The sequence below is a fragment of the Sphaeramia orbicularis genome, chromosome 8 (assembly GCF_902148855.1).
Source record: "Sphaeramia orbicularis chromosome 8, fSphaOr1.1, whole genome shotgun sequence".
Lineage (NCBI taxonomy): Eukaryota > Metazoa > Chordata > Actinopteri > Kurtiformes > Apogonidae > Sphaeramia > Sphaeramia orbicularis.
In genome coordinates this window covers 22198911-22218189 of record NC_043964.1, presented here as the reverse complement: position 1 = coordinate 22218189, position 19279 = coordinate 22198911, and the positions used below count along the sequence as shown (strand labels likewise).

Below are 19279 nucleotides of genomic sequence, written 5' to 3'. Positions count from 1 at the left end.
ACATGGAAAATGACTGGATATCAGCTCTGAAATTAAACTCTTATGAGCTATTTTTGTTGTTATCATTATATTTGTCCAAACAAGTGTACCTTTAGTTGTACCAGGCATTAAAATGAACAAGAAATTGAAGAAAACAAGGGTGTATGTGTGCTGTATGTGTGTATTTTTGCAGGTGTTGCATGCAGCGGAAGGGTATTGTAAAGCAACTTTCGAAGCAAATCTGATCACAGAACTGATAAATATATAAAATGAGAAGATGTTTGAGCAGGTTACCACAGAAACAGAAACCTTACAGTGCATTCGTGGTCATCAGTGTATTTATGAGGGTGAATTTGGGATGTATGTGCTTCCCAGATCAGGACACACCTTCATGGCTTCATCCTCTGCAGACCTGTTATCTCCATGTCACGACATTCCCGAAATGCCTCACCATTTAAAGACTACCCTTTTGCAGTGTGAAAATGAATGAGCAATTAATGTCGAATCCCCTCCTTTTGCCGCGGCTTTTATTCGGCCGCGCGTCTCTCTCTCTCTCTCTCTCTCTCTCTCTCTCTCTCTCTACTGTCGCATCCTCCCCTGCGCAGAGCTGCATGGCAACGGGAGGAGGCTGCTAAGGGATGAGGGAGGGTACCACATGTCCCACGTGTCCTCCTCACCGCAGACCCATCGCATTTTCTCTTTCGCTTCCCCATCCTTCGTTTCCGCATACCGCAGATACGCACACACATACGATACGACCTCATCCATACACCCATACGCACCCGCCTTGCGGAGCGATGCATCCGCGGTGCGCACTCTCCCCGTCCTCACTACATCCTCACTGATCAGACTCCGGGCCCGTGTTGATCACTTCAGCCGCAGGCCTAATAAGACTATGATTCATTTTCTCCATCAATCTGATATGCAAATCCAAAATTCTCCGGCTGCAGGAGACGCGTAAAAGAGTAGGGGGGGAGACATGAAAAGACGCGCACCGTCAGATGTTTAGCAGGTTCACTTCGGATCTTCGCCATCATCTTGCGCTTTTGCTCTTTTTTTCCTTATTCCCTCCATCGGCCAGTTCGGGACATTTTGCGGCTCTCGATGCTGTAAGCCGGGGGAATATGTGAAGATCATGCTGGCGGTGTGGTGCTTCATGGTCTTTGCTGCAGTGGGCGAGCGCCTCGGAGTCTCAGGTAAGAAAAGACAGAGAAAGACGGAGGGCTGGAATAAAAGAGTCCAAAGCTTTGTCGTTTCCCTTGCATCCACATTTTTTTCCACTTGCACCAGCACTTTTTTTTTCCATCCCGGGTGTGGGCTGTGATTTTTACAGTATCTCTCTGCCAACCTACTGGCCCTGAAAGCACCGTTCGATGCGGTGGATTTGCTGCATCAACACATTTCCGCCGCAGCCCCATTTGCCTATATATCCAACGTATCCATAACCATCTAAAAGGCGGTTTGTCCAATAAACATCTAAAAGCCCATAATACTGCAGCCTGTGGATCAGTGAGTGGACTGTTTTTTTTTTTTTTTTTTTTTTTGGCTGACTGCTGATTTAAGCTGCACCAGCCCTTGTGTTTATGTCCATATGGGCGTTAGTCTACTATAGAACCTGTAAGTTCACCACAAACACCTACATTTATGTCATATCAGAACATCCAACTCCATCATATCCACTTAGATTCTGCACCAGTGATTGATGTGATGGAACATTAGCATCTGGTCAGTGTGATAAATTAGGTCACAGAGCTATCCATCAGTTTATAGAAAACCATGATCTGATCTAAAAAAAAAAAAGGCAGATTTTCTCTGCTATTTCTGACTTTGCTCCTAAAAATAATCCCATTTAGAATCCCTTCAGCTCAGGCGCTCAGGTGTGTGTTTACCTGTCCGAGCCCACTGCACACCTACAGGTTGGTGGAGATGCTTCTGCTGGTGTTTGTGTACAGGTGTGGACCAGAGTCCGGAGCAGGATGGAGACATGTGGGACTGGTTTAAGGCGGACAGCAGAGACACAGGAACTGAAGTCACCTATCCGAAGAGGCTGGTGCAGCAGAGCAAGTCTGAGGGGGAAATGGCTCATGAGCACCTGGATACCAGGGTGAAGAACAGCACAGCACACCCATCGGTGAGTTCTGACCGAGGAGAGTTACCCCGGTCTTTACCCTTTCATGCATGAATTATCAGAGCCTTAATCAAGATTTTTTTTTTCCTGAATGTTTTAATTCCTCTAGACATTAAAAAACAATGCGATTGAATTTTTTTTATGAACCTGTTTGAGTTGTGAAAAGATCCACTCAACTGGACACCATGCATTTAATTTTTGAAGCAAAGAAAAAATATTTACTGATATACTGTGTGAAAACTATGAAATAATTTTTTTAATGCAGCTAATCTGACATTTTCTCACATTTTAACATATTCTAATACTGGTCACTACTCACTTCATGGAGATAATATGCAAAAAAAACAACTTTTTGTAAAAAAACAAAACAACAAAACTCTAATTACAGTCTAATAACAATAACAAGCAATTGATTTACACTCAGACAAGTTACTGCAGATCAAGTTTATCAAGAACAATGAATTGCAGTATATGGGATGGTGCATAAGCATCCACTGTGTCGACTGATATGGAACTGAAACAACAAAATCCATGAATATATAAGAGAACAACTGTGGAATAGATGTCCACTGTAGTGACCAGTATGCATGAAAGGGTTAAAGTTATTTTGGTCACATTAAAAAGCAAATATCTCTTTTGAATGGTATGAGAATGACTCTTGGAGATTCAGCATTAGCGTCACTTCATATATATTTAATGAGTCGAAGTCATAACAAGGAGATGCAGCTTCATGTGCAGGTCAATAGGTTCATTACTAATCAATCTAGTACTCAGCATTAGACATGGAATCCCAGTAATTTACAATCCAATACACACCCAACAGCGCTATGATTATCCCCTTACTGCCTACATTTATTTACAAAATAGAAAAAAAAATGGCTCATCTTGTTGCTTTGATGTAGATCCTAAATTAAGTGGAGATTATACAGCAGTAGACTATACAACAGTAAGTTTGTCATATCAGTATCGACATCATGTGCAACTACATTGCAAATATGTGAATAATATGTGTATGAGTGCTTCTATGAAACTGGGTTCATTTTGGTACCTGGCACTTTTCCAGCTTTTTAGACCCAATAATAAAACAGAAATTTAGACATATTTCGCCCCAGGATGTACCTAATGGTGACCTCAGATAAATGCAAAAAAATTATATATTATATTGTCCTGAGCCATCCCAAAATTAATGAATTTTTGATCAAATATTGGGGCCAAAAAAAGGACCAAAACTGGGACATGAAAAGCTACCTAGGTGCCAGTGCATTTGATCTGGAAAGCATGGCTGTAAATAGTCTTACATACCGCTATAAATAAAGACACTGTGTTAAATTTGAGGATCCTAGTGGTTTTCTAATCCAGACGTGGATTTTTCATGAATTGGTAGTCTAATTCCAGGTTTCATGCGTAACCCATCGTGTCCACTAGCGTTACATGCAGAACCTGCCCAGTTGAATACAAATAAATTGGAAGTGATTTTGCAACAGCGGTCATTTTTGTGAAACACTCTGCCTTGCATAATTAGTTTGATTCCCAAAATGTACCTGTGAGAGACTAAAAAGATACTCAAATAGTTGTGTGTAATTTTCATTTCCTTTTGACTGTTACCTGCAGATTTTTGTTTAAAAAAGAATGTATAAGTAATATGAAAATGTGTTTTAACTGAAAAATAGTTTCTTTTTTTATCTCAGTAAATATTTATTTTAAAATAGACTCAAAAGTACTTCCAAACTTGCTTCATAACATTAGTCTACATCTGGTTTGAATTTTTAGCCCCCATGTCCTGTTTTTAGGGACCAGTTTCATAGAAGCACCCATATATGTGCAGAGCAAGTAATATAAATAGACAGATTTCCTTTGATATTTTACTCCTGGATGTTCTACCTGTCTTCTGCACTTTGTTCTTTGTATTTTGTTGCTGTAAACACAGCAATTTCAATCAAAGTCAAATCTTATCTTATTGTTAATTTTGTCGTAATAGTAATTAAACCCATTTTCCAGTCTCAGGTATGTCGATTATTTTATTGATGCTGCTGTTGCTCAGTTATCCCTGTCAACAATCAAAAACAAAACAAAAATGATCCAAAAATCTGTAGAATGTCATGAAATTAATAACACCTTTACTGAAACAGGGCGTTGAATTTAATCCATGAACGTCGAGGATCATAGGTAACCAGGTAACATACGTACATTCACCTCATTACCAACATAACAGTGGAATATTGTAGTCTACAAGGGGTTATGGCAGCTATTCAGCTTCTTTCTTTGGTACATCAAAAAACCTGTGGAACTGAGGAAAAAAATACTCCTAAAAAGGTGTCAGTTTCACAGAATTATTCAGCGGAGATTAAACGATTAACATTAAGTCGCATGTAATAGAGTCGCAGTGTAGTGCTTCTTCCATGTCCACGTGTGACATGGGTTTTAATGAAAACATCACTGACATTTTAATAGTGGAAGTATTTAAATATTAATAGAATATTTTTTGATTGCACACTATTTTATACTTTTTCAATATATGTGTGTATCTTACTGTGTTGTTATTTAGTGTAAGTGCACTGTCACCAGCACAGATTCTATTCTATTCTATTCTATTCTATTCTATTCTATTCTATTCTATTCTATTCTATTCTATTCTCAGCCTGCATTGCTGTGTGAAAAACCTCCACTGTTGTGACTTCTACTCCACTTATGTCACTGTGTATAAGCTGCATCCGTACTATAACAGTGCAGCGTCTCATCAGATCTCTGCTACTCATGCAGCTCATTTACAGAGATGACAGTGCAGGGTGGTGTCTTGCAGCAGGACTTTGACCCATTTAGTCATCAACACCCCCTCCTCCTCAAATGTCAACCGTGCATAATGTCAGAAAAAAGTCCAAGTAGGATAGACAAGCTGTCGTATTCCAGTTCTAACATCTGGCAGCCAGTTACAAATCCACAACTTTCCTTCATTGGTTTTTACACAGTTGGAAATGCGTTTTGATATGAAACACAAACTTATTTGTTGCGTGTTTCTGACGTAGCTTAGTCCCCCTCCTCAAATATTCAGGCATAATAACGTAAGATCGTCCCGCTTCCGTGCTGAGTCCTGGACTTGTTCATTATTCAGTGGTGTGTTGAAGTATGTCCCCATTAATTATGAAACAGGCCTGTGTGAGAAGTGCGGCATGGTCCAAGAGTGTTGAGCACACCCCCCCACCCACCCACCCCCACTTCATCCCCTTTCCCACCCTGTCTGTCTTTACCAATGAGATGTAGCTCATATAATTGTTACAAGAGAGTACATTAGTCAAGATGGAGATAATTGTCATCCCTAGAGGGAAGAGCGATGCTATAACAATAATGGTTAACTTAAAATACATCCATAACCTACAAGCAGATCAAGTAAAAGAGGCTTGACATGAGGAACATGATAAATTTAGAAACAACAAGCAATGGATGAGCTGCAGTTTTTTTTTTTTCCTTGTGTTGACAACAGATGATTCAGCGTTTTACCTCACGTTTCTTATCCATTCGCTTCTTCCTTCTTGTCGGTTGTCACATGATAAGTTTTTGAAGTGCATCTTGACCTTAAGAGTGATGATATCTGTGAACTAGGGCTGCACAATATTGGAAAAAACTGACATTGCAATTTTTTTTAACCCTGCGATATATATTGCAATATGAAAAAGTACTCAGGAGGATGTAATAGCTGTGTGGTGCCGACGCAAATGGTCAAACAAATTAGCTGTGTCTCCTCTCATTGTGGCAACAATTGCAAGGCACTATCGACACAGAACATGTGTTTCAGTATCATCCGTCTTGTAGCCGAAATAATTCCAGATAACTGACGTTGTGTTTCTTTTTGGGACCAAATCTTCATTTTTTTGGTGATTTTCTCTTGTTTGTTACTCCTTTTTCAATGTTGTCACCAGCAACTCAATCCATGTGCAGGGGCGTGGTCTGCTTCGGCAAACTGATTAAGAACGATTGTGAATGGTGGATCGCTACGCGCATTTTGTGTCAGTTGCCTAGGTTCAAATTAGATGAGAACACGTCGAGTTCATTTGCCTCCTACATTTCTGGACCTGCGATGTGACAATTGCGCACACATACATCGCAATGTCGATGCTCAAATGATATTTTGTGCAGCTCTACTGTGAACTGAATTTGATGTTATTGAATGAATTTGGCATTTTTCTGTAAAAATCTGGTATTTTCCTATATTTATTTTACTGATCATGTAGATGTTCATAAAAGCTCAGAGTAAATTCAAAGGTTATTATGTAAAAACAGCAAAAACTGAAGAATAACTGGCTACTATGGGTCGTTTGTTCAGGACAACGGATGGAAATTAGCTTCTCTGCTAAATCTGGTGCATGCATCTTGTTCTTCGCAACTAGCTAATGCCAATATACATTGTCCTGTAACTAAATAAATACATACAAATACAAATACCACATCTTCAGCTGAACATGTTTTCTTTTATTGGTGAGTCAATGTTACAGAAAATACTGATGTTTTATGTTCGCTATGGACACTCTGAATGTCCACATGGGTCATATCTAATGACGCTGAAAAGCTGAGAAACTGCATTTTACCTTAATTATTACATGTATTGATAGGAGTAGTGGATTAGAGTAGGGATGTAAACAATTAATCGACTATCAATCAATTGTCGATAAGAATTTGCTCGATTAAATTACAGTAATTGTCAGTTAATTGCCCTTTTCCATGGCGGTATTTGTGGTGTCGACAGTAGGAGGTGCCACCGCCTAAACTAGGCTTCCGTGCGTGAACCTCCTCAGCTGAAACCTCGCTCCATCGTGTCACATAGTAATGCAAAGTCAGAAATGCCCATTTCTTCTGAACTGCCCCTCTTCAGATCCATTTATTTTATTGAATTTCTCTGCAGAATTTCTTTAGTTCTACTGCATAAATGTCATTGTCTATAGTGTATCCCTAATGGTACAGTAAATCAGTCATTAAGGAATATGACATGCTTTTTTCATAAAATATATAAACAATATTTAGCTTTTATTCTTATAGACCCTATTGAAAGAAAAATTGAGGTTCAGAGGAAAATCACCGCTTATCAATTAATCGTTAATCAATCGACAAGGTCAACCAACGAATGATTAATGAATTAATCGATAATATGCATCCCTAGTTCAGGGGTTATTAAACATGCTTTTAGTCACTGGTATGGGAGGTAAATATAGACACTGTTGCTGTTTATTTCCAACATTACTATCATAGCGTGAAAGCTGCATATTTGCGTTATTTCTACTCGAAAAGATCCAGCAGGTTGGTTTTGTGAGAAGACACATGGAGCTTTCAAGGATCACACCACAAACGCAGCGAAGGGAAAAGCAGAGGAACAAGTGTTAGTGTACAACAACAGAGCCCTGATGGCCGCCATGCTTCAGCCTCTCCAAGACAGTAGTAAGAAATCTGTTGTCCGTACTCACTGGAGGGAATTATTCCTGGATAGTGATGCGTTTTATTGTAGAATGATTCACCGCTGCCTGGTTCCTCCAGACTGAGATGAAAGCCACGTTGGCACAGTTTGAGCTGCTGAAAAGACACAGTGTTTATCTAAAGTAAATTCGCTGCCTTTCTGCTTTTTTTTTTTCCTCCCCTCCCTCCCTCTCCTGGCCCTGCTGTCGGTCTCTTCACCTCCCCAGCTCTGGCAGCCGTCCATTAGGGACATTGGCACAGCACAGCCCAATATAGACGACATCAGTAAAGTTTTCTTCTCCTCCTCCCCTCCTTCTGTCAAGCTCCTCTCCATCCATCTCTATCACCAAAGTCCTGCCTCGCTCTTAAACTGCCGTAGCTCTCTGAACAATATCGATCAGCGACGACTTTATCAATCATCTTATTTCAGCTGCTGAGATGCTTTTAGAGCATACGCGTTATTGATTTTCTTGAATTATTCATAAGACTCACTCCGCGGCTTTTTAGAAGTGAATCAGCAGAATTGTTTGTTGCACTTTGATTAATTGCTAATAAAATCTGTCTCTGTTACTGTGTGTGTGTTTTTTTCTTCTTTTCTTTTTCAGCCTGTTCACTTGGCCCAGAGCTGTTTTCAAGTTCAAGCCTTTGGACACACCTTTACCTTGGACCTGGAGCTAAATCAGTCAGTATCACCCACAATGTTCAGATCTTTTAAAGGGGTCATATTTTACGAAACCAACATTTATTTGTCCTTGGTACCTATATTTGTGTATTTGGGGACCCTAACCGTTGAAAAAGTTTGAATATAAAGTACTTTACTATTTTTTATTACTATCATTAAGTATGTTATGTAGGACCAGGAGTGGGAGGGAAGAATGGGACGTGCTTAAAGCCTCTGAAATTGAATATTCAAATGTTCAATGTAACTTAAATCTGCACCAAAAAATAAATAAATACTGTATGTTAAAAAAAAAACAAGAAAAAGTTTGAATTTGAACCCTCCAGGTGCTACAAAGCTATCTTTATATTCAAAAATTTAGTGGATTTCTACAACCTGTTTCAATTCCTGCTTAATTTGTTACATTTTATAACTAGTTACATCATGACATTTGCACATATAAGGTCAAGACTTCCAGTGAACATTTCTCCGAGTATGCCATAATTGTTTGTTATCAGCAGCGGTTGTAGTAAAAACTGAAAATATACATGAGTGGAGAGATATAGTAAATGGCATTTATTTAATGGAAAAGGATTACTTTTTCTCTTCATCTTTAGAAAACTGTTTTTATTAAACTCTGGACCAAATGGGTCAAGTATATTCACCCTTTACAACCAGATTTTGTGGAATCCTGAGCTGTAACTTTGACTTCACAGCATTCTTATTGTTTTTACATTTATATAGTTTTTAACCTCATCTAATCCTTTCTCCCTGATTTTATTTTTTTTGTCAATTTGTACACATGTTCTCTCACCCCAATATGTATAAAGTTACTGAAATTTATTAAATATGTGCATGGCAGTGGGTCCAAAACTGCTCTTGATATTATACATGTTATGCTCTGTAATATAAACTGCTATTCCAAAATAAAAAATTATAGAAAAAAAAACAAACAAAACTGAAAATATGTCCAAACTTCAAGCCAATTACCTAAAATGTCCAGTTATTGGTTGTATTAATGAACACAAGTGGCTGAAAGTATTATCAACAACCTGGAGGGGGTGGGGCATGAAGTGGCTCGTTTGCATTTAAAGGGCCAGCGCTCAAAACGACCTTTCTGGTGTCATTACTCAGAAATAGGGTTGAAGATGGACCTGTGGAGTTGAATTAATGAAGAATTCAGACCCAAGCAGAGCATTTACAGTTTATGTAGACCACAGGGAAATGTTTTAAAATGCATAATTCGATTTAAAAAAGCAAAATATCACTCCTTTAGTAATCTATTCATTTGCATATCCCATAACTTGAGCGAATGAACACATTTATGCCTCAAAGTCACATGATATTGAGGGAATACCACTGTAGAAAACAACACAGCGTCGGGTGTTTGTGAAGTTCTTAACACTGATTCTGATTATACGCATTAGGTGGGAAATGTTCCTAGTAAAACCAATGTTGATTACAAGATGACAGACACATATAATGGTCTTAGAGATGTTCACAGGATCTCACCTCTCCTTTGCAGTCACCTCCTGTCTTCAGAATATGTGGAACGGCACTTTAACCAGGACGGCAGACCCTCGCAGTCAGTGGTAAGCCTGTTTGCGTGGGCTGTGGATGAGGATTTAGCCAAGAATGAATGTCACAAGTGAAGTTGTCTTGTAGAAAACAGCATATTAATGAGATGACCAGGGTGAGAATGTAACATTTGGTCGGTGACTTTATCAGTTACCAGAGAGATTAATTCGCTGCCTTAGAAAGAAAGTCTGTAATATCCTCTGCAGCTGATACTCAAACTTGAAATCGTACAAATTAAGTGACAAATTATAAAATGTGTTTTTCTGACAAATTAGGAAATGTGTTATCCCATGTGTCACATCCTAGATCTTTTCATTATTTCATGATTGATTATGATGATGATATAGTCACATTTTTTGTATCTCATATAGTATGCGTTTACCTGAAAATCTGTTGATGCAATTATGCAAAATCTTGTATTCTAAGAGATATGGTGAAGATACATATCTAGACATACAGTCGCGGAAAAAAACGATTAAACCATCAAAAGTCATCAAAAACAATGGTTATGCAATCAAGTTCTAACTCCTGTGTGTATCATGTGACTTAAATAGACAGAAAAGAAAACATGGAATGCCTAAAAACGCTGTTTTTGGCAGTACAGTGCCATAGCTATTGATGTAAGAACTGAAGTGATTTTGGTTATTATCAAGAAAACCATGGAAAATGGCTAGATATCAACTATGAAATTAAACTCTTATGAGCTATTTTTGTTGTTATCATTATATTTGTCCAAATAAATGTACCTTTAGTTGTACCAGGCATTAAGAAATTGAAGAAAACAAGGGTGGTCTAATTATTTTTTTCCATGACTGTATGTGAGATATTAGATCTTTCTGAATTGTCTCCATTTTGGTTTTCAGTTTTGGTGTTGCATGATTTTGGGCTTCTAATATATTTTCTATGTCTGATATATACACCTCAAAGCAGCAGATTTGTTTGATTTTCTTTTTGTTTTCCATAAATGCAAAGTTTGATCACATTTCATCTCCCTCCTGATGTGTTATCTATTTTTAGAAAGTGCATTGTGTGCTCTGTGCTTCAAAACTAGGCTGCCGTGGAACTGTTGCGACTTTGCATGTTACTTTTCTGCACATGCTTCAGACTGCCTGCATATGCCTATGTATGACTGTGGTCAAGAAAAAAAAAAACAGGCAGCAAATGCCTGTGGTGTGAAACCACACGCTCGGCAAGAAAATCATATAGAGATAAAATGGATGAAAGCCTCGCCATCTAATTGTCATGTGTTCTTGTCAGGGCAGACCAAAGGAATGTCACTGCATTCTGATAGCCAGGAGGGATGGTGGCACTATTTTTTTTTTTTTTGTAGAAATATGCCACTCACTGTCTCCCCCCAGCAGACGCCCACCCACCCGGCGCTCCGTGTCCCCACCCACAACGGTTCTAAACTCTCCCTCAGTCCTCCTGACCAATCACCGGCCTGTTTCCATGGCAACCAGTTAGCTCAGCAGTGTCATTAAGTTCTTGGCAGCGAAGAGAATGAAAGAAGACCGAGAGGGAGGGAAGGGAAGAGCAGAGCCGGCAAGAGAGGAGGAGGGGGGAAAATGGGAGTAAATGCCAGTGTTAATACAAAGGCTGGGTGAGCGTCGGAGCCCTGGCACCAGGAGGAGGCACTTCTGGGAGGGTTGGGGCTCACATATGTGTTCACAGACACCTGGTTTGTTTTCAGATTGGTGGGAGGGAAAGGTGGTTTTTGGGATCAAGGATGGAGACCCGTAGTCAGGCCAGATTGGCACTCAGCTGGGCGGAGGCCTCACCTGAAGCCCCTCATGCTGCTACTGCTGGACATTGCAGGCGCGATGCATTCAGGGCAATGTGCCATTGCACTGATCTCACACTTTCATTTCCATTCAGAGCACCGCGGTGTCCTTTGCCTGCCTGAGATGGTTTTGTGCACTGAAACACCCTGCTGAGTTCAGGCGCATCCGTGTTTTGCACTTCTCTCGCCTCTCCCTGAGATTCATCTTCAACGCTGTGACCTCGTGCACACACTTTTGAGGGAGTGTTAGACAGAAACAAAAGCTAAGTTGACGTTGTGTGAGTCAGGTTTGTTACAGGCAGTTGCAGGAAAGAGTAGACTTATACACCACCTACCCAAAAAGTCACCACCTTTATAATTAAACAAATAGGTAAGAGACTTCCATTTTATAAATACTGCAGTATGTATTACTAGCAACACATTATCAACTATAACTGATGCAGAGCGTAGCTTCTCATTTCTTAACCCTCAGAGATGTGTAACCTAAATGATTCACACAAATTAAGAAATTCTGATGGATCATTGCTGCACAGTGTTACAGTATGAACACATACACTATGGACTCTCTAAACATCCAAATCAGACCTATGTGGCACATTCGAAAAGCTGAGAAACTCTACTTTACCTGACTTTTTAAAGCATATGGGTAAAATTAGTGGGACTAATGAAAAACAGGCCCATTAGCCATAGGTGGCAGTGTCATTCTTTGAGGGCTAAATAACCATCAGTTGGTAAAGAGTGAAAAGATTGGACTTTGGTGGTCTGATGAGTCCAGATGGACCTGTTCCAGAGAGGCAGATGAAGTGGTTACCCATCATGCATAGTGCCTACAGTACAAGCCTATGGGGGCAGTGTTATGATCTGGGGTTCGTTCGGGTGATCAGAATGAGGTCAGCTGAATGAACCTCAATGGGGTTCAGATCTGAGTCTAGGCCTGAACCCCAGTGAGGTTCAGGATCTGTGGGAGGAGACTGATGCAGAGGTCCATCCTTGGCAAAAAAAAAAAAAAAAAAAAAAAAAAAAAAAAGAATGCAACTTTGGACAGAAATAAATGTGATATTTATTATGACATTGAATAAGCACTGGGTAGCAGAAACAATGATACAGCAAATGTGTCCTGAAATCAAACAAATTAAATATTTTGTGTGTGACATGTAGCGTATTTCCAAGATGAGTAAAATCTGTTATGACATATTTTCTGATAAATAAACAAAAAAAAAAACCTCAGTTGTCACCAAATGGGCAGCAGTTAGTGTGGAGTGAAGCTAACAGGAAGGTGTAGAGAAATGTTACTTCAAAACTTCAGTGTTTATGACACCAACCGAACTGCTTAACTACTGTATGATATTGAAATTCCTGCCATCATTTGATAACGGATTTCATTACATAAGGGGTAACTCTCATGTGACAACTTCACCTTGTGAAAGTGGTTCAAGTGGAAAAAGAAAATTAAATGAAAAATCAAATGAAGGGTTTAAGCAGTAATATGACATCAGACAAAATTTAATGATACCAGCATTAGTTTGTTGAGGCTCAGTCTGATTTCCTAAAAATATAAATGTTTGGTCCCTATAACTCTATCCAATTTGGCAAATGTTCACATGCTCAGTCTGAATGCAACTATTATTCTTATTCATCTTGTTTCAGGCTGTCATTTGTGATGTTTTTATCATGCATGTTCAAATCACATTGGCAGTGAAAATTCAATTTATCAGCCAGGTTTATACCTATTTTTGAGTTGTATTTGCCCTTCAGTCGCAGCTTGACTAGCGTACAGTTATTAAATGTTTAATCCTGAGATCTACTGAGCTGGCAACATGTGTTGATTTATTGAGGAGCTCCTTATGCAAGGTTTACTTCCACCTCCATTGTCAATGGAGTAGACCAGAGTAGAGCACAGGATACAAGTAGGTCACAAATTGTGCCGTAATCGCCATCATGTGCAGGAGAGAGAGGGGAGTGGGTTTTCCTCTGAGCTGAACTATCACGATAACCAGTGAAGTATGAACGTGTGCCTGTTCAGCCTGTGATGCTTCAATAGTGATCGTTACATGAAACACTGGTGTGTTCTGTCCACAGGGAGGTGAGCACTGCTACTATCAGGGACGACTAAGAGGTTTACCAGAGTCCTGGGCAGCTCTATCCACCTGCAACGGCCTTTGGTGAGCCACACGTCAAACCTTTATTTGGGTCAATATCATAAGGGGCCTTTAGTATCCCTCAGTATAATCTAACTGTCACTATGAACACATTGCAAAATAAAGAAATTCTGGGCTTTTATTTTGAAAGCAAACATTTACACATATATGAGTACAATTTAAAAATTCTTGAAATGTGATTTTATAGTTTTCTTTGAGAGAATGTACATGATTTGTGCATACCCCTCACACTGCCCTTCTAACTTTAGTGAGATTGGTAAGTGTTTAAATAAAAAATAAAAAAAATAAAAAAAATTAATCATTATACTCTATACAAGTTTTTTGATCATTTATATTTCTTTTCATAATAATATTTCACATTCTAAAAATTGTGGTCCACCCTGTCACTTTGGGGGAATCATCCCTTTAATAATCTGAATGATGACATAATTGATGACATCATCATCATTTTGAGTGTCTTCATTGGAGGTGGAAACATAGTCTACGAGAGCATTTAGTATTTTTTTTTGTGTTTGCACTTGGATATGGTCAAGCTTAGTGTGTCCACCCTGTCACCACAAAATATCAATTAATATAAAACTTTTCAGAAATTCAAAATATATTTGTTGAATATTACACAGTCCTCTTCAAAGATGATCTACTTTGACAACTCAAGGTCCAACTCAAAATCTCAAGTTTTATTTTTGAACATTTTTGAAGTCTTAAAGGCACCTTATAGTGATACTGACACATTTATAACATTAACCCTTTCATGCATGACGTTACTGCAGTTATTCAGTCTTCAATTATAGCTACATTATTTGCAGTAAATGCTCCTACTCTTAATTGTGCCATTGCATTTTGTAATATTTGTTAGGCTCACTTTATTGTTAACACTGCTGTGACACTTGAATTTCCCCAATGTGGCATGAATAAAGTCTTATTTTATCCTCATATATTGTTTAATGAATCCAAAACATGTGGTTACAAAGAAATTCTCTAATAAGCTACAATTTAGAGAATTTTTAATTCACGTTTTAAAGGGGTCATATTTTGCTAAACCCACTTTTATTAGTCTTTGGTACATTTATTTTATGTATTTGGGGACAATAATAGTTCATAAAGTTTGAATGTGAACCCTCCAGGTGCTGCAGAGCTATCTTTATATTCATTTTGGCAAAAATCGAGTGGATTTCTACAACCTGTTGTAATTACTTGTTAAATTGTTGTGTCTATAACTAGTCACGTTACGACATTTGCACATATAAGGCGTGAAGTGGCTCATTTGCATTTAAAGGGCCAGCGCTCAAAACCACCTTTCTGGTGTCATTACTCAGAAATAGGGTTGAGGACGGACCTGTGGAGTTGAATTAATGAAGAATTCAGGCCCAAGCATAGCATTTACAGTTTATGTAGACCACAGGGAAATGTTTAAAATGCATAATTCCATTTAAAAAAGCAAAATATCACTCCTTTAATTCTTATAGTTTTTGTTATTTTGTGTCAGTGATTGAAGTTTCCCAGAATATAATCACTGATTCATGACATTCACCACTGGATAGTTACATTTTACATCTTTGCAGGAAGAGCTTTATGGATGCATTTATGCTTAAATATTAATACCGTTACATGTTAAACTGTTGATGCATAGAATCCACTCCAATGAATATTGGGTAGTATACTGAAGATATTCAACCGGGCATGTTTTATGTCAAAAAATACCACTAGTTTATTAACAATTCATGCACGAAAGGGTTGAATACCAGTTAAGTGTAATTATCCCAGTCCCAGTAATTATGCTTTAAAACTGTTCTTTTAAGCCTGTGTTTATTGTTCTGTTCTGCATCTCATTGCATTTCTCTTGTTGTTCCATCTCAGTGGTATGTTCTCTGACGGCTTCTTCTCTTACGGGATTGAACCCATTCAGAACGGAAGCACGCAGGTAAATTATCCATAGACTGCAGTTTTAATGACAGTAACAGAATATATGCTAAACAGTGTGAATACAGATGCTTATTTTTGGTGTCTAATACGATACGATTCTATTGCAGGATGATGGCGCTCACTTAATTCGTAGGATGCCTGATATCAGACTTTCCCCCGACTGCCCAGGTATGCAAATGCATTTATAGTAAAAGGTATTTAATTCATCACATGACTTAATCACATTGTTTTACTCTAACTGAGATAAATGAGGCCTGGTTGTTCCCAAATGGTAGGATAGAAGGATATACTAGTATTGTTTTCCATGAATGCTCCAAAACTGGAAATTGCAGATACAGTATATTCTAAAAGCCAGACAGACAGAGGAGCTAATATTAAAGTATGAATCATCTTCCTTTACTCCTAGAGATTCATTCACTGTTTTTTATTGACTTGTAATCACTGTAATGTGTTTTTTTTAACCCATAAAGACCCAGTGCTACTTTGGTGGTAGTTTCCAAATGATTTTTTTTTCTCTATATTTAACATTTCTTAAGTAATTTGTGACCATTTATTATGAAATGATCCTCTGTATTTTGCATTTTTCCAGTGAAAATCAGGTATTTTCTAATATTTAATGTACAGATCATATAGATATTCATAAAAACTCAGATTAAACTTGAGTGTTATACCAAAAAACAGACAAGACTGAAGAAAAAAGTGACTTTTTCAGTAAAACAAGTGTCTACAACTAGTGTTATTTATCAAACTCCATGGGTTTTACTGGTGAATCAATGTTGTAAAAGATGATGGTGTTTTCATATTCACCACGGAGCCTCTGAATGTCCAAATGGGTCAAATCTGGTGACCATTAAAAGATGACAAACTGTATTTTACACCAATTATTTACATGTATTAATAGGATTAGTGGATCAATAGGTATTAAACATTTTCGATCAGTGGATGGTTTTGGTCGCTGGTGGATGTTTGGGTCTTTATGGGTTAAAACAGTAACGTTGCTCTGACTGACTACAGCTCTGATCTTCTATGTGTCCAGACTGTACAGAGGACAAGTGGGACAGCAGAGGAGGTGACGGCGACAACGACCGACCAGAACAAATAAGGGAGCAACAGGTGTCAGGTGGACTCAGGAGATCCAAGAGATTTGTTCGCAGACCCTCCGTCCAGACCGAGACCAAATATATTGAGCTGATGGTGGTCAACGACAATGAAATGGTGAGTGACATGACTACTTTTCGAACTAACTGGGTGCATGTTTGAATAGCAGCAGTGGTCTTTGTGTGGGCTGATATGTCTGAGTTACATAAGTCAGGTCAGGGTGCTGGTCCTGCTATTTCTGTCACTGTAGCCCAGTGTAACCTGTCAGACTGATGGTTGGTCGGATTCTAAACCGGCTCCGCCAATAGGCATGTCACTCAACAGGAGTAAAAAAAGACCTGTCAAAAGGGAATTCTGCCAAACACTCTATTGTATTGGACTGTAGAGATAGGATCTGAATTGACACTGTTGACTATAAAGTTGGAATAATTTTGTTTTCAGTCACATTCCTCTTTTTATTCCTAATAATTCATCTTTTACCAATGCAGTGATTACATACTGAGTCTTATCTATCGAGAAGAAATCACATTGTCACAATCATTTCATGAAAAGAGGAAAAAATATTTTATTCTAACTTTATGGGCAACAGTACTGGGTGAGTTTGATTATGAGGAGGTTCTTTGCAAGATTATTATCATTAACGAAAACTAACGAAATGAGGAAAACTAGAATTTGAAAAACATTTTCGTTAGCTGAAATAAATAAAAACTATAATTAAAAGAAAAAAACCATAACTAACTGAAACTGTATTGTGTGTTTACAAAACTAACTAAAACATATAGAAATTATGGATCAAATTCCCTTCATTTTCGTCTTTGTCAACATCGGATACGAAAGCGTTTTATTTCACGCTAGCAATTTTAGCTGTTGGCAGTTCACTTGTTGTCACTTGTGGTTTACAGTCATCTTCTGGTCCCCACTCTACCTGGAAACATGGAGACTAAAGTTCTGTCCTGTCTGGAATTTATTTGAATATGACGGAGAAGAAGAGAAAAGATATAAAAAAAACTAAAACTACACTTAAACTAAGCATTTAGAAAAGAAAAAGAAAACTAATAAAAACTAGCAAACCTGCTCTAAAAACAAATTAAAACTAACTGAATTAGAGATAAAAAAGTCAAAACTAAATAAAACTAAACTATAATGAAAAATCCAAAACGATTAGAACCTTGGTTCTTTGTTTGTTAACATGCTAGCAGCAAAACTATTGGTTGAATTCATACCAAACTGGGTTTATAGATTGGCAGTGACCCAGAATAGATGTAGTTACATTTTGGTAAAAGTAGGTCAAAGTTAAAAATTTTTTATGAATTTTTTAAATCTTTTTTTTCTCCCATTTACTTATGATGGACAAAATTTCAAATGTCTGTAAAAACATCAGACTTGTTTCAATTTACTTCAGACTTGCCACATATGTTGAGGCAGTTGTTATGATGACATCAGCTGGATCGATGCCAAAATAAGCTACAAAATGTGCAAGGAGTGGGGTTAGCTGTGCCTGGCACCACTTGTTATGTGATGTTATTATCTTTGCTAAGTTGCTGTTTGATGACTCACGGTTCAGACTAAACTGTGGCATTTCTGACCTTGTTTGGATGATTCCAATCAGATCTTTAGTGCAGCTACTGACAACACAAACTGTTCAGAAAACTGAGGTGATTTGTGGTTTTTGGCTGTTTTCTGTCTAAAAATAGAACTATGCTAACAGAGCTATAATGTAAACTATCATCTGATGCATCATGTGATTATAGACCCAGATTATAGATTATAAAACTCAATGTAATTTTGAGGAACTGTTCTGGTATGTGTCGCACTGTTGTTGAGTGTTTGAAATATCTGCACAACATGTATCCCTTTCATGGAGCCGGTCTCATTAAACACTTTCAGAGTCACTTTAAATGACTTGGAGGCAGAAAATTTTTGCTGTAGATATATTGAGTATTTTTGTATGAACATTTACTGATTATTTGATGTTTCATGATGCTGTTATTTATTGGCATGTAATTTATATGATGTGTGCATGTACTGTATGTTTCAATTAGTCCTTCCTTGTTAAGTAAGACAAGTGATAATGATGAAATTAGAATATATGAAAGGAAACAGTTGAAACGCTGATGGGTGCTGAGGCATTGAAAGGGACAGAGACGCTGTTTGTTTCAAAAAGCAACGTGACAGACATGCATTTCTCTAATCTATCTGTGTCGGACAAATATCCAGCTCAGTGTACAGCAGTAACAAGTCATCAGTATTCATGTTGGGGTTCGGACACAGCTGGAGTGTGTCTGTGTAGAACGTCTGTTTAGAGAATGTTATCATTATCGTTCCTCTTGTGTGGATGGCCCCTCAGTCTGGTACAAACCTGGCAGAGGCCGTACAGACAAACTGCTGGGGTCGTAATGGGCAGTATGTGGCATGAAATAATGAAATCAGATCCACTTAGAAATGAAATAAGGAGGAAAAATTCCAGAATATGAAAATGTACTCCTTCATCCTGCAGCTCTCTGCTCTTGGTCCAAATCATAGAGTAAAATTTAAAT

General features: G+C 38.1%; 1 pseudogene; it reads left to right on the top strand.

Moving 5' to 3' along the window:
* Positions 1–988: 988 nt before the first annotated feature.
* Positions 989–19279, top strand: part of LOC115424272 (disintegrin and metalloproteinase domain-containing protein 11-like) — a 51193-nt pseudogene continuing 32902 nt past the window's right edge.